Genomic DNA, 5,077 nt, shown 5'->3' with positions numbered 1-5,077 from the left:
GTACAGAACTGAGTCTGATTCTCGACTGGTGCATCTTGAAAATTTACTATGATGAAGTTAGTGCTTAATGTGAGAACTTCGGTTTATCACGATATCATATAATTTACAGATGACACGAGTAGCACTATCGAGGTTTTTTTTTTTTTTTAAAATCGAGAGGTGAAACTCAAATTTAAGGTATTGAGAAGAACTGCATGACGAAAATATGAGTACGTTATGATTAAGTCCAAAGGTAGAAGCACTAGTGGTCTAGTGGTAGAATCAAACATTGCCATGATATAGACCTGAGTTCAATTCTATTCTCAACTGGTGCTTTTTTTTTGTTTTTTTTTTTAAATCGAGAGGTGAAACTCAAATTTATGGAATTTGGAAGAACTGCATGACGAAAATACGAGTACGTTATAGATATGTCTTAAGGTAGAAGTAAGGTAGGATCGGAAGAACTGCATGACGAAAATACGAGTACGTTATCGATATGTCTTAAGGTAAAAGTAAGGTAGGAAGCACTAGTGGTCAAGTGGTAGAATAGTACCTTGCCATGGTATAGACCCGAGTTTGATTCTCGACTGATGAATCTTGAAGATTAGCTATGATGAAATAAGTGCTTAATGTGAGAACTTGGATTTCTCACGATATTATCTAATTTATAGATGACACAAGTAGCACTATCGAACTTTTTTTTTTTTTTTTTTTAAATCGAGAGGTGAAACTCAAATTTATGGACTTCAAAAGAACTACATGGCGAAAATACGAGTATGTTATGGATATGCCTAAACCTAGAAGCACCAGTGGTCTAGTGGTAGATTAGTACCCAGCAACGGTACAAAACCGGGTATTATTCCCGGTTGGTGTATCTTGAAGATTAGCTATGATGAAATTAATGCTTAATGTGAGAACTAGGGTTTCTCACGATATCACCTAATTTATAGGTGACACGAGTAGCACTATCGAGTTTTTTTTTAAATCGAGAAGTGAAACTCAAATTTATGGAATTCGAAAGAACTGCGTGACAAAATACGAGTACGTTATGGATATGTTTAAAGGTAGAAGCACCAGTAGTCTAGTAATAGAATAGTACCTTGCCACGATACAGACCCGGATATTATTCCTGGTTGGTGTATCTTAAAGATTAGCTATGATGAAATTAGTGCTTAATGTGAGAACTTGTGTTTCTCACGATATCATCTAATTTATAGATGACACGAGTAGCACTATGGAGCTTTTCTACTTTTTTTTTCCTAAATCGAGAGGTGAAACTCAAATTTATGGACTTCAAAAGAACTGCATGACGAAAATACGAGTACGTTATGGATATGCCTAAAGGTAGAAGCACCAGTGGTCTAGTGGTAGAACAGTACCCTGCCACGGTACAGACCCGGGTATTATTCCTCGTTGGTGTATCCTAAAGATTATCTATGATGATATTAGTGCTTAATGTGAGAAAATGGGTTTATCACGACTTTGGATGACACGAGTAGCACTATCGAGCTTTTATTTTCTTTTCTTTTTTTAAATCGAGAGGTGAAAATAAAATTTATGGAATTTGGAAGAACTGCATGACGAAAATACGAGTACGTTATGAATATGTGTAATGGTAGAAGCACCAGTGGTTTAGTGGTAGAATAGTACCCTGCCACGGTACACACTCGAATTCGATTCTCGGCTGGTGCATCTTGAGGATCAACCATGATGAAAAAATTAGTACTTTAATGTGAGAACATGGGTTTATCACGCCTATAGATTACACAATTAACAGTATGTGCTTTTCTTTATCTTTTCTTTTTTTTCTTAAATCGAGAGGTGAAACTCAAATTTATGGAATTCAGAAGAACTGCATGACGAAAATACGAGTACGTTATGGATATGTCTAAGGTAGAAGCACCAATGGTCTAGTATTAGAATAGTACCCTGCAACGTTATAGACCCGAGTTTGATTCTCGGCCGAAAATATGAGTACGTTATGGATATGTCTAAAGGTAGAAGCACCAATGGTCTAGTGGTAGAATAGTACCCTCCAACGTTACAGACCCGAGTTTGATTCTCGGCTAGTTCATCTTGAATATCAGCTATGATGAAATTAGTGCTTAATATGAGAACTTGTGTTTATCACAACTATAGATGACACAAGTAGCACTATCGAGCTTTTTTTTTTTTTTTTTGTTTCAATCGAGAGGTGAAACTCAAATTTATGGAATTCAATAGAATTGCATGACGAAAATACGAGTACGTTATGGATATGTCTAAAGGTAGAAGTACCAGTGATTTAGTGGTAGAATAGTACCTTGCCACGATACAGACCGCATCTTGAGGATCAACCATGATGAAAAAATTAGTGCTTTAGTGTGAGAACATGGGTTTATCACGACTATAGATTACACAATTAACACTATGTGCTTTTCTTTATCGTTTCTTTTTTTTCTTAAATCGAGAGGTGAAACTCAAATTTATGGAATTTAGAAGAACTGCATGATGAAAATACGAGTACGTTATGGATATGTCTAAGGTAGAAGCACCAATGGTATAGTATTAGAATAGTACCCTGCAACGTTACAGACCCGAGTTTGATTCTCGGCCGAAAATACGAGTACGTTATGGATATGTCTAAAGGTAGAAGCACCAATGGTCTAGTGGTAGAATAGTACCCTGCAACGTTACAGACCCGAGTTTGATTCTCGGCTGGTTCATCTTGAATATCAGCTATTATGAAATTAGTGCTTAATATGAGAACTTGTGTTTATCACAACTATAGATGACACAAGTAGCACTATCGAGCTTTTTTTTTTTTTGTTTCAATCGAGAGGTGAAACTCAAATTTATGGAATTCAATAGAATTGCATGATGAAAATACGAGTACGTTATGGATATGTCTAAAGGTAGAAGTATCAGTGATTTAGTGGTAGAATAGTACCCTGCCACGATACTGCATGACGAAATTTATGTAATTCGGAAGGTAAAACTCAAATTTATCATGACTATAGATTAGAACTATCATCGAGATTTTTATTTTTTAAATCGGGAAGCAAAACTCAAATTTATGTAATTCGAAAGTACTGCATGACGAAAGTACGAGTATGTTATGGATGTCTAAAGGTAGAAGCACCAGTGGTCTAGTGGTAGAATAGTACCTTGCCACGGTATAGACCCGAGTTTGATTCTTCTTGATGATCAACTATGATGAAAAAATTAGTGCTTAATGTGAGAACATGGGTTTATCACGAGCTTTTTTTTTTTTTAAGACGAAGAGCGAAACTCAAATTTAAGTAATTCGGAAGAACTGCATGACGAAAATACGAATACGTTATGGATATGTCTAAAGGTAGAAGCACTAATGGTTTAGTGATAGAATAGTATCCTGCCACGGTATAGACTCAAATTCTATTCTTGGTTGCGTCGGCCGGAAGCGTCGTTGAAACGCCAGAGGGGGTTGCGTCGTCCGGAAGTGTTGTTGAAGCTCCAGAGGGGGTTGTATCGTCCGAAAGCGTCACTGAAGCTCCAGAGGGGGTTGCGTCGTCCGGAAGCATCGCTGAAGCTCCAGAGGGGGTTGCATCGGCAAGAAGCATCACTGAAGCTTCAGAGGGGGTTGCGTCGGCCGGAAGCGTCGTTGAAGCTCTAGATGTGGTTGCGTCGTCCGGAAGCGTCACTGAAGTTTCAGAGGGGGTTGCGTCGTCCGGAAGCGTCGCTGAAGCTCCAGAAGGGGTTGTGTCGATCGAAAGCGTCGCTAAAACTCAACAGGAGGTTGCGTCGGCTGGAAGCGTTGCTGAAGCTTCAGAGAGGGTTGCGTCGTCCTGAAGCATCGCTGAAGCTCCAGAGGGGGTTGCGTCGTCCAGAAGCGTCGCTGAAGCTCTTGACGGGGTTGCGTCGGCCGGAAGCGTTGCTGAAGCTCTAGAGGGGGTTGCGTCGGTCGGAAGCGTCGCTGAAGCTTTAGAGGGGGTTACGTCGTCCGGAAGCGTCGCTTAAACTCCAGAGGGGGTTGCATCGTCCCGAAGCGTCGCTGAAGCATTTGAGGGGGTTGCGTCGGCCGGAAGCGTTGCTGAAGCTCTAGAGGGGGTTGCGTCGGTCGGAAGCGTCGCTGAAGCTTTAGAGGGGGTTGCGTCGTCCGAAAGCGTCGTTTAAGCTCTAGAGGGGGTTGCGTCGGCTGGAAGCGTCGCTGAAGCTCCAGAGGGGGTTGCGTCTTCCGGAAGCGTCGCTGAAGCTCCAAAGGGGGTTGCGTCGTCCGGAAGCGTCGCTGAAGCCACAAAGGTGGTTGGGTCGTCCGGAAGCATCGCTAAAGCTCCAGAGGGGGTTGCGTTGGCTGGAAGCGTCGCTGAATCTCTAGAGGGGGTTGCGTCGGTCGGCAGCGTCGCTGGCTGAAACTCCAGAGGGTGTTGTATCGGCCGAAACCGTCGCTAAAACTCTTGAGAGGGTTGCGTCGGCCGGAAGCGTCGCTGTAGCTCAAGAGGGGGTTGCGTCTTTCGGAAGCGTTGCTGGAGCTCTATAGGGGGTTGCGTCGTCCGGAAACGTCGCCGAAGCTCCAGAGGGGTTGTCTCGGCCGTAAGCGTCGCTGAAGCTCCAATGGGGGTTGAGTCGTCCGGAAGCATCGGTGAAGGTCCTGAGGTGGTTGCATCGTCCGAAAGCGTCTCTGAAGCTCCAGAGTGGGTTGCATCGGTCAGAAGCGTCGCTGAACCAACAGAGGGGGTTGCTTCGTCCGTAAGAGTCGCTGAAGCTTCAGAGGGAGTTGCGTCGTCCAAAAGCGTCGCTGAAGCTCTAGAGGGGGTTGCGTCGGCCGGAAGTGTCGCTGAAACACCACAAGGGGTTGCGTCGTGCGGAAGCGTCGCTGAAGCTCCAGAGGGGGTTGGGTCATCCGGAAGCGTCGCTGAAGCACCAGAGAGGGTTGCGTCGGCCGGAAGCGTCGCTGAAGCTCCAGAGGTGGTTGCGTCGGCCGAAAGCGTCGCTAAAACTCCTGAGAGGGTTGCGTCGGCCGAAAGCGTTGCTGTAGCTCCAGAGGGGGTTGCGTCGTCCGGGAGCGTCGCTGAAGCTCTAGAGAGGGTTGCGTCGTCCGGAAGCGTCGCTGAAACACCAGAGGGGGTTGCGTCGGCCG

The 5,077-nt window shown here is 44.2% G+C and overlaps 1 non-coding gene across 1 annotated transcript; it reads left to right on the top strand.

Annotated features, from left to right (window-relative positions):
* The first annotated feature begins 1,600 nt into the window (after positions 1 to 1,600).
* On the top strand, positions 1,601 to 1,671 carry TRNAG-GCC. The gene has a single exon. It is a non-coding gene; the product is annotated as a tRNA-Gly (tRNA).
* The last annotated feature ends 3,406 nt before the right edge of the window (positions 1,672 to 5,077 follow it).

Source organism: Cucurbita moschata, unplaced genomic scaffold (genome assembly GCF_002738365.1).
Source record: "Cucurbita moschata cultivar Rifu unplaced genomic scaffold, Cmos_1.0 Cmo_Scf00068, whole genome shotgun sequence".
Lineage (NCBI taxonomy): Eukaryota > Viridiplantae > Streptophyta > Magnoliopsida > Cucurbitales > Cucurbitaceae > Cucurbita > Cucurbita moschata.
Note: the sequence above shows the minus strand (reverse complement) of the source record. Positions and strands in the feature narration are given on the sequence as shown.